At 44.8% G+C, this 10,654-nt stretch overlaps 1 long non-coding RNA gene across 2 annotated transcripts; it reads right to left on the reverse strand.

The window, feature by feature from the left end:
* Positions 1-2,720: 2,720 nt before the first annotated feature.
* LOC119336767 lies at positions 2,721-6,662 on the reverse strand. 2 transcript variants are annotated; one of them, XR_005162803.1, is made up of 6 exons: positions 5,771-6,662; positions 4,588-5,176; positions 4,415-4,503; positions 3,915-4,319; positions 3,223-3,406; positions 2,721-3,073 (listed from the first exon to the last, which is right to left on the reverse strand). It is a non-coding gene; the product is annotated as an uncharacterized LOC119336767 (long non-coding RNA). The 2 variants fall into 2 exon arrangements; XR_005162802.1 differs by having other exon boundaries at positions 3,823-4,319.
* Positions 6,663-10,654: the final 3,992 nt, after the last annotated feature.

Here is a 10,654-nt window from a genome sequence, read left to right on the forward strand (position 1 = left end):
GAAAATAACATATATACACACAGAAAAAATGACTTGAGAAAACTAACCAGATGAGTAGCCTACTGATCTGTAACTAATTATGCACATTCTGTAGCATAATAGTTGATGTGTATTCTGTAGCTTAATAGTACAACTCAGCAGGAAAACTGATAATCAGTATGCATTTTCTGTCAAAGTCGACAACGTGTTCATACCAATGTACTTGTCCATTATCTCCCTTGAATCGGATGCAACTATATATACACACATGTTGATGATTTAAGGAGTCGGTCAGAAGACAAGGGGGAAGTAAACGAGGATATGTCGAATCTGCCTGTGAACGAAAGTACTATAACCTTTTTTTTCTTCTCAGATCCCATAATCCATTTACATAATCATAAACTCTGTAATTGAACAGATTAAAGAATAGGCTGCCATACAAACATTACAACAATCTTAGTAATGTAGCTCTTGTGACATTTCACAAAAATGGCATTTTTCTACACTTTGAGTACAAGATTTCCTACAGAAGATTTGTGCTGAAGCTTGAAACCCGTAAAACAAAAGACAAGACAAGCAAATAAGGGTTAGAAACCAAAGCTCTAAGAACCAGAATTCAAAATGTGATAATCCTATGATGTTGAGCTACGCATCTTAGCACATTGGAAAGTGTCTCTCACTCTATGAATATAATTTCAAAACACGATTTTAGTCTGCAAAACAATTAGAATCAAGTCGATGGAACAATGGCATCTGAGATTTTTTTTTCGAGAATGCAGCGACTCGAGATGGCATCTCAGTTCGGCCTAGGAAGCATGCGAGGCAGTGAAAATTGGTGAGGCGCAAATGCGTGAGCATGTAGGGCGTTCTCCGTCTCTATGTCAGATTATTCACGCCTCTATACAAATCAATTTGGTTTACTATCCTTAACAGTATAAAGTTCAAATCACTTTCCTCCCAAATTATTTACTTTTCGCAATATTGGTATCTTCAGACCCAAATAACAAAATACTATTACTAAGTAAATTCAAGAGAGGTAATGCATGTAGAAATACTAAGAAATTAAGTGCCCCTTCATGTGTGGACTGGTAGTAGGTTTTTACAAAATAAAAATTGCACTACATACAAAGATATCAGAGAATTTGAAACTGACATGCATCCTAACAAGAGAAAAAATATCCCCAAACTCACATGGGTAAGCAAATTAATTGTGGATACGTAGATCCTTTTACGTGTGCATAGAAATAACAATATAAATGAATCAACCAAGCCCCAGCATGCTGACCTTATAGATGACTGCAAGGAATTGTTTCTCTTGTTTCATTGTGATAGTGGATAGGATCATCTCCTTTCTAGTGCCTACAAAGCAAAGACCAATTGACATAAGATTGGAAACAGGCTATGCCGCTAAGAAAGTGAGCTAGACGGGGTTGCTGACGGCAGAGACATGCTATATGTACCAAGTATGTAGACTGTAGTGAAGAAATGCATCATGTTTAACATCAGGACATGCTATGTATTAAGTTGACATTAATAATTTCCAGGCAGGCAAATTCAAGAAAAAATCTGCGTGAATCTGAATTGCACACTAAATGATTCAGAATTGAATCTAAGAACAAAACTAAGAGTGGTCCTCCATCTAAACAATCCAGAAGTACTCGTTAAACTGGAATTATTTATCACCTTCACTTAGCTATAGTAACTCTGAAGACTGAATTTCAGAAACAACAATTCTAATAATCATTACAAGGGAAATTACTCATATTCTTGTTTGAGGCTATCGGTAGTAAGACTGGCGGGGTTTCCTTTGTTTTTATTTCTTGGTGAAATCCGACTATCAACTCTCGATGAGGATAACTGGAAGTAGCTAACCAGCAGACTCGTAGCAACAACAATGTGAAGTTTATGGATATATGACATTTCTCATTGCAATTAATGCCACTAAATTTATTGATCCATCAAAATCATGCATAAGTACAAAATAAAATGAATCTGAGTTGAGGGGAATAAGGATCAAACGAAAGAATGAATGGATCGCGCACATACCATTCATAAGTTCTTCTCTGGTTGGAAATGGAACCCAGTATGCGTCGCTGCAGCATCCTTCTCTTCGGTGCCGAGGAACCCCATTTGGCCATTAAATCCGGTGCCACCCTCAACATCTTCTATAACATGTCTGTTTCCACCATTGACATCTTCTTCGCCAGCTCAGTCACGAAGAACTGTGCACCATGTTTCATTTTGTATTACATTACTCTCACATATCACACATAGTACTATTCAACCATGCATATCAGTGAAAATATCACTGTTCAAGAAGGCGCTATTAGGCGCTCGCCTAGGCGCGCTTAAGCGCTGGGCGTTGGCATAGCGCCTCGCTTTGGCCCTAGGCGCTCAAAAAAGCGGCCGGCGAGGTCCTCCGGCAAGAAATCAGCCTCTCCGGCGAGGAATCAGCTTTCTGAGGTGAGAAATCAGTCTCCCCGGCGAGGATTCGACCTCCCCTGCAAGGATTCATCCTCGCCGACGAGGGATTCAACTGCCCCGACGACAAATCGAGCTTCTCCGGCGAGGGATTGAGCTTCTCCGGCGAGGGATCGAGCTTCTCCGACAAGGGACAGAGGAAGAGGGAGGGAGGCAGCCTCGTGCAACGAGACAGAAAGGACGAGGGGGGGAGGCGGCGTGAGGAGGAAACCTAAATTTCCTATCGACTGCAGCAGACGAGAGCTTTTAGTAGGAGGATATGAAGATGGGCCTATGGTTTAGTGGGCTAGCCCAGCCCATCTAGCTTATTTCTTCACGTCCTAGCGCTTTTTTGAACTTTGGAAAATATAGGTATGGATCTCTATTACAACAACGACTACACACTTTTTCCAGAGTGACTTATATATATATGCTTGATACAACTATCTTCTACACATCGCCCTTGCTCCAGAATCGGCTGCGGTCTCAGGTTCCTTCTCCCACTAACCACCAGTGTCACAATTTTGTTGTGGTTATTCTGAATAGCTGTCGTTGTCTCCCCCTGAGACTTGTGCGTGAGAAGAGGCGACCCATTGAACATGCATTGTTATACGCCAGGCAAGAAATCTCCGCACTGCACCACGCACCGCCAACCACAATGTCATGTCCATGATCAAAATTAAGAAGTGTTTTTGGCTCCCAGCCTTGGCCAAAAACTGCCATCAGAACGCCATGTGGTCTCTTAAGAGGCGGGAAAGATTCTGGGGAAGCACCAGGACATACCTTCTACATCTCAGTGGTCGTGATGGGTGGCGTTGATCTCGTCGCCCCCTAGCAATGGCTCCATGGAGGGTTAGGGTTTTTTCGGAGCGTGCTTTTCCATTGGATGAGATGTGTGCCTCCCTCCCGTGAGCTTGCGACAATGCACTCGTGACCGTCGTCCTCCATGCGTCATTGCCACATGAAACTGAATGAAGAAACAGTAAGCATATTGCTTCATGAAAAATCAAATACTATTGCAACTAAATGTATAACACAGTAATGAGAGTTTCGAGGTTCTTGTGTGTATAGTCAGCTGGCAATAAGGTACAAATATGTTCTTCTTTCATCAGTTTCACGTTTGTAGCACTGACAATACTTTTAAGCCACTGACTATTATAATCTATGAAAGAATCCTCCTGAGCAAACAAACTCGGGCCATATGAGTCTATTTTATTTTTTATTTTGTAGGAAACCATGTAAAGTCCACTGATATTTGATAGTTGAAAAATTGGAAACTAAACATTAGCATATTCTAGGGGACCAACACAAGTGAGATATGTGGCCAGCGGTAAAGAATATTAACCACTCAAAACATAAACAAAATTGTTCAACCTGATGTACCTGGAAATTATCGGCGTGAATAAATGTCACTTTCAAAAATAGCCTTGAATTTTTCTATAGTTAATTGCCCGTGTGATGCAACAGAGACATACATATTTGAGTGGCTCAATGACAATCGTCCTGTAAATCTTCCCTCCCTCTCTGATCTTCCTCTCTCTACATATATGCCCATCTCCCTTCCTCCTATCTCCCTCTCTCTACATATATCCCCATCTTCCTTCCTCCGGTCTCCCTTCCTTCCACCCTCTCTCGCTCATTGTAGGCATCACAGGGGACAGACATTTTGTAAAGTACTAATAATTTCCAAGGACCATTGTTCGCCTACATCTATAGCACATGCCTCCCTTCCTCCCACACACTCTTCCTAAGGTCTTCCTACCTTCCTAAGGTCTTCCCACGACAAATGAAAGGGAACAGACAAGTAGCGGAGGTTTGCTTCGGATATTCTTCCATTGAGATACCATGCTGAACGGAAGCTTCTTCGTCGATTCCTGCACCTATATAACAATCATCAAGCATATCAAATAGGGCTTGGTGTTCAGTAAGCAACTGGAAAGGATTAAATGGAGTCCGCCTTTCACGAAGTGCCTACCAATGTATCCCGTCGGATGTCTCTTGCGTCAACTCTATAAAACACTTGTAACAAACTTCTTCCCTGCTCAATATATTGGAGCAACTATGCTGCATTTGTAGAAGAAAATGACTCACAAGGAACAATCATTTTCTCTAGATAAAACATAAGAAACAAGATGTATGTTGACTTACTCCTTTAAATCAAACATGCTCCATGGCATGGCACAAGTCTTCATGTTCCTATCAAAACCGCAACCGAGTTGCAGAAGCACTTGGTCTTATCTCGTAATCTAGCAAATAATCAGAACTACCACCAAATGTGACTACCACGGTACCACAATGCTATGTCATGGTATCACATATCAATCCGTCATAAGTCATAAGACAAGAATAATACTATAGCCAAGATCTAAATGGGGCTTCACTGCATCTACAACTGGATTTTCAAAGAAGCATAACTGAAGCATGTTGAATAAGTACAAAGAGATTCTAATGATGTATATCTGTATGTGCAGCAAGTTGGAAAGTAAGAGACGCAGACAGCAAGCAATTGTCAGAGCAGTTCAAAATATCATGATTAACCAGCGGCAAATAAATCATGAAACATGGGATGTAACTTTCAACAAATAAACCAAACATCTTAATCTCAGCACCCATCGGCATTGCAGGTGACGACCATGTTGCTGCCCTTGCCATTTTGGTTACGGTCATCCAAATCTTCCTCCTCGTCCTTTGATATAAATAATGCCCAGCATTGTGAACACCGCGACTCGGTTTTGACCTGCATCCATGCGAGTGAGGTGGATCAGAGACTGATCTTGCATGAAAAGAAGAGGAAAACTATGGGAAAATAGAGGAACCCCAATGAATCTTGTTCACATACATTTGGTGTGTAGATGGATGGTTGCGACAGTGCAATAACAACGCATGCCGGCATCAAACGGAATATTTCTTACGACGATCGCTTGCAAGACTCGGTAGGGCGGAGGAGCCTTGGTTTAGATGGCTACGGTCTGTGTCGGCTACGTTCTTTCCATTAGAGCACGTACGTACGCAGTGGTTGCTAAATGTGCACATTCAGCTCAGAATTCAAGAATCAAGAAACTGTATTACTAATAAAGACTAAATGTGCACATTCCAATGGTGAACTACAAGGATGCTACTACAACAGAATCGATATTAAATCAGAATTACAAAAGACTGAAGAAATTACTGTTATAAGCACTCTTCAAAAGTTCAGAACCAGATATACTTGCTAAACTTTGTAAGTTCTTAAACTGTATAAATCTAGGATCCTAAATCTGTTTTCGTTGGCCAACACAAACAATCTGCAAACTTAATAGAAAAGAATGCAAAGAGAAGAAAAAAGGCAAACCTTATGTGTGAATCAATGGATTGTGTGCCCGGCAGCCAAGCCACAACCATCCACGCAGATGAGCCTCGTCCAAATTCTTGTACAGTACATTATACGTCTGTTCCATCACAATTGGAACATCCAGACATCAAATAAACGCTAGCCAGCGAGATCCCTAGCCCCCGCCGAGCCGACTGTATCATCACTATGATCCAGCCAAGGAGCAGCCACGCTTGGCAGGGGAAGGACCACGCCGACGCCATCGACGCAGATGAGCAGCGTGCAACCTGCCCCCACGGGTCTCATCGCAGAAGATGCCGACGGAAACAGGGACCTGGCCGACATCACCTCCATCATCCCGGACACGGTGTGCCAGGATGGCCGCCATGGGGAGTGGCTGCCACAGCCGCGATTCATGCAGAGACGGAAGACGTGGCGCGACAGCGGAGTTGGGAGAGATAGAAGACCGCGGGGCAGCCGGGGGAGGGGGGCGGCGGCAATGATTATGCGTATCCTGGAGTTCGTCGGCAGGGTTTGAAACCGCCCTGCCCTGGAGACTTGGCGGCGGCGATTCCCGGAGTTCGGCGGCGGTGACGCCCCAGGCGCTCCAACCCCTTAGCGATGCGGCCGCCCGCTCCCATCCTCAGTGCCCGCAACACGAGTTGGCGTCTAGGGTTAGCCGCAGCCCACAGGGGCGCGCGCAGGGGGGAACACCGAGGAGGTGCTGGGGATCGATGGGGGAGACAGGGGTGGAGCCACGTTGGTGGCAGCTGACGCGAGAGCCGGATGGCGTCGCCGGCAGCGTCGACAAGAATCAGAGAGGGTGGCGGCGGCGGATCTCGGAGGTGGCGAAGGGCTCCGCAGCTAGAGCGTCCTTGATGATGGAATGAGGAAACAGATCGAGGGGATTCAAGGGCAGCAGGAACCGCTCGTACCTGCCCTAGCATCTGTTTTTTTATTGGTTAATTTTCGTAGGTTAATTTTCGTAGAGTTTTTTTACATCCATTTTTCTTTCAATTGACCGGAGGTTTGCACCCTTGTCCCATTGCAATCTCAGTTTTTTTTTTTTTTGACGCTTGTCGGTTCAGTGCGGAATTCGCTGGGAGGTGGGAGGTGGGATTGAGGACGAAAATAAACCGTCTCTGGTGGGACGAAAATTGACCGACGGAGACTACCAACTGCTCCATTAGGAGTAGAGATGCATGGATGTCGATCGATCTTCCTCAATACATAGCTTGGTCTCTCTCCTTCTCCATGCATATACCAGTTGATCTACCTCTCTATGGTTAGGTCTCTGACCACCCTACACACACCAATAGTCGAACGCCGTAGGTAGGTATCCATGCCACAAAGACAAAATGCACCTCTCCCCTCTCACATTCTAGTAGGCCAGCCACCCTATATCTTTGACGTGGGCAAACACAAATTCGATGGCACTCTTTATCGATCGTGCACCCACACACTTCATCCCTCTCTCTGATTCTATCGAAATCTCACCCCGATGATCCCTCCAATCTCTTCTCGTAGATCGCTCCCCTCTATATATGATATATCCAGGCCTCTGTTCCACACACATTGCATGTGTTACATTTTTTTAGTTTGAGATATCATCGACACATTGCCTCTGTTTCGCACAAACCATCTCTCTCACACACACCCACTTACGTGGGGTACCTGCACATAGAGAAGAGGTGCACGCATGACGCATGTACTCACGTCTCGTTCCCGGCACACCCGCGCGGGTACACGGTGGAGCTCATTTCTAAACGAAAAGGCAACCCACGTGATAATTTGACGCATGGAGCGATTGTTTACTTGAAGGAGGGTCGTGTACCACGCATACACAGAACAAAGTTCGACGTGACACGTTAGTTTTAAATAAAGTTATATTTCTCAATGGCATGTACAGAATATAGAATGATTGGTATCGAGAAAAACGAAATCCGCTCCACTCTATACAATGGAGCCTGCCTCTCGGGCTTTGTCTCTCGTCACACTATCTCACACACGGCGGCGATGGCCCTCTCTCTCTCACCGTTGGTCACCGGTCCGGCCGCATACCGTCCGCTGGCGGAAAGGGAGGATGTGCATCATTTCTCCGTTCAATGGCGTCGAGGCAGCACGTCCCGATCTACGATATCCGACGTTCTCTCTGACGAACCTCTGGCGTGGTATGGGCAGATCCCGGCCGCCGGCGCCCTCCTAGTTACACCCTGACTACCCTCATGTACAGCTTCCTCCGGCCTTGCTCCACTGTCCATCTTCCCACGTTGCTGAAAATCCTGCATGTGGATCTTCCCTAGATCTTTGCCCAAAGCGTAGCTCAGGCTGCGTACTTTCCATGTTGCAATCTCGTCCTCACACCGTTTTACATAAACAATTGTGTTGCTATCTTCCCTTAGGACAAGTAATATGCTTATTTTTTATCAGCGTATGTGTCATAAACTGTTATTGGCCAGTAATTGTTTCCTTTCTACCTTTTTTTGCAAACAAGGCTATCCATTTTACCTCGTCACTATTGCGACCTTTTGGTGAACTGCACAAATCAATTTTTTCTTAAGAGTGTTTTGTGCAGCTTTGCCGAAATGTCACGCGGGCAATGTTTGTACATTTCAGTGGGACTGCACAAAGGGAGATTGGTTTTGCTCTACCCTCCTCATCCAACTCCGAGCCTAATCTTCTCCAACTATTTGCTTAATCTTCTCCAACTAGTCAGTCTTAAGAGAGACTGCAAAGGTGACCGGCTTCTATTTGTGTGTGTATTGTTTCATCAACAGTCCTCTATTATTGTAATCACACTTACTCAATATCTTTGGAACATGGATGCTCAGCTCTATTTTAGTGGAACTACACAAAATGATCAGAATGTTCCATGCTCCTGACAGCTACTTTGTTTCCCAACATGCCTTGTTGATATAGACAGAGCTAGGGGGAAGTTGCTGCCAATGAAAGCATGGATCAACTTTAATTTAACACCTTCTCACAACTTTGTCTTTAGTTGTGATGTAAATATTAGCTTTGATCTGCTAATCACTGAGATGCATTAGCAAGGAAGTTAGTTTTTATATATTTTTTTCGAAAGAGCATGGATGTTAGTTTCCTTTCTAGTATTTGATTGATGTTGTAGCGAGACAACCTTCCAGCTGACAAGACACATGAAACAAAAGCTGAAAGCTTCAGAGCATTGTACAATTTCATGTCGCTGGAGAAATATTTGTACATCAATTATGCAAACAAATTCTGGAAGGTCGATAACATTGCCAGAAGCAATTCAGCATCCGGGGCCATGTGCCAAGCACTAAATTAGAGTGCACAACCTCGATGGGAGACTCAGCTCGGTCGTTGCGACACACTAATAGTAAGTAATGAGCAATCAAATCATAAGCCCCACCTTTCCCACTATAAGTTGCTCGGACGAAGCAACCATCAATACGCTCTTCTTTGAATCGGCTCATACTAGTATGAAGGTGCAAAACCAAGTGCGCGTATGGACTGTCGGTCAATATGCTTCTTCTTGGCATACCACTGACATGTGGGACCGGAGTGTGAGCAAACCGATCTCAATTGACGGCAAATGGCCGCTCCTTGAAGCTTAGACAAGGAGCAAGAACACAGACGGGCTATGTATCGCACAGAGGCCATGAAATATTAGAGCATGGTTGATCGACGTCATCATTACATGTTTGATGTTTTTAATAGTACTATTGGGCTGCCGTTTTCCACACTTCTCCTGAATAAATGTGTACTTTATCACAGATTGAAATAAAATAAGAGTGAAGACGCTCCACCATGCGGTTCCTAGTACCTGTACACTAGTAGTACTGCTCGTACTACTAAACCTTGCGCTTGGCTCTTCGCCTCTTCGGGAAGTTGAACAATGATGGTGCTACGGTGTATGCCTCTGGCAATCTGACATCGAATGAACCGTTGCATGCCCACCGCCTAGGCGAGGGTAGGTTGCATTAGTCAAAAGCTTCTCATCGTCCTGCGAGCCACCGCGCTTGAGGTAGACGGAGAGGGTGTAAGCAAGCTTCACCTTGTCCTGCAAGCTTCTCCTTGTTCTGCGAGTTGACTGGATGCACCAAAGTAATGCTAGTCCATACTGCCTCCTTTCCGGTTAATATGACTTAATTTTTTTTGCGGGTAAATGAGATAGCTTTATTCATATATAAGCATTCTTAGGACAATCAGCCAAGAGGTTGGTCACTAGGAAGCCAGATACTATCCTGGAAAAAAAGGAAACGAGGTGTTTCATCAAGCCAGCCCTCGGTCACATTCAAAGTGCAAGCACGCTTCGCACAAAGATGCGTCGGAAGGTTTGCTGACCTGTTGATGCGTCCATTTTGCAACATGCTTTTATATCGATATTTATTGCATTATGGGTTGCTTTTACACGTTATGTCACAATACTTATGGCTATTCTCTCTTATTTTACAACGTTTACATGAAGAGGGGGAATGCCGGCAGCTGCGATTCTGGGCTGGAAAAGGAGTAAATATTAGAGACCTATTCTACACAGCTCCAAAAGTCCTGAAACTCCACGAAAGTCATTTTGGGAATTAATAAAAAATATTGAGCGGAAGAAATACCAGAGGGGGCCCACACCTTGGCCACGAGGGTGGGGGCGCGCCCTACCCCCCCCCCTCCTCCCCCTGGGCGCGCCCCCTGCCTCGTGGGCCACCTGGCAGCCCTCCGGTGCCCATCTTTTGCTATATGAAGTCTTTTACCCTAGAAAAAGTAATAAGCAAGCTTTCGGGATGAAAATCCGCCGCCACGAGGCGGAACCTTGGCGGAACCCATCTAGGGCTCCGGCGGAGCTATTCTACTGGGGGAAACTTCCCTCCTAGAGGGGTAAATCATCACCATTGGCATCACCAACGATCCTCTCATTGGGAGGGGCTCAAT

This window comes from Triticum dicoccoides, chromosome 7B (assembly GCF_002162155.2).
Source record: "Triticum dicoccoides isolate Atlit2015 ecotype Zavitan chromosome 7B, WEW_v2.0, whole genome shotgun sequence".
Lineage (NCBI taxonomy): Eukaryota > Viridiplantae > Streptophyta > Magnoliopsida > Poales > Poaceae > Triticum > Triticum dicoccoides.